Here is a 573-nt window from a genome sequence, read left to right as displayed (position 1 = left end):
TCTTTTCCAACTCTCTCCTGATATCGTTCCGGCAGTGATTTTCGCCGTAAGGTCTTGAAATCCACTTTGACTTTCACTGCCAAAAACTTTTCCCGTCGTCTATCAGTACTACTTTTTTGAAACCCCATATCTCCCTCATTTCTTAAGATAGAACCATACGGACCACACCAGGCTATTCCGCGGACTCCGGACATTCGAACCATATCCGGTTTACCCGGATATAACGCATTTTTGACCCATTTCGGAGCTCATTTCCTGTTAACCTTCTTTCGCTTCTACCGCCGGCTGGGAACGTCCTAGAGACTATCCGAGACCACCACCGTGTTCCCCACGATACAAGCTTTCAGGCAATATATGGTTTGCCTGGGTGTGTTGCGCTTTTAAAGATCGGACCGGAGCTCTGGAGGTCCAGACCGGGGCTCGGCAGCGGAGCTAGCCTGTTGCACGCGCTAGCAGGCGGACAAGGTCTGCAGCTGCTCACCCCCCCTCTGTTTCGGACCTCCACCCAGGCATCCGGGACTGACACCCCCGTGACCGGGGCTGTCTCTGGAGCTTGATGATCCCGGTCTCGGT

Source organism: Poecilia formosa, unplaced genomic scaffold, assembly GCF_000485575.1.
Source record: "Poecilia formosa unplaced genomic scaffold, Poecilia_formosa-5.1.2 Scaffold316, whole genome shotgun sequence".
NCBI classification, from domain to species: Eukaryota; Metazoa; Chordata; class Actinopteri; order Cyprinodontiformes; family Poeciliidae; genus Poecilia; species Poecilia formosa.
This window is presented reverse-complemented; position numbering follows the sequence as displayed.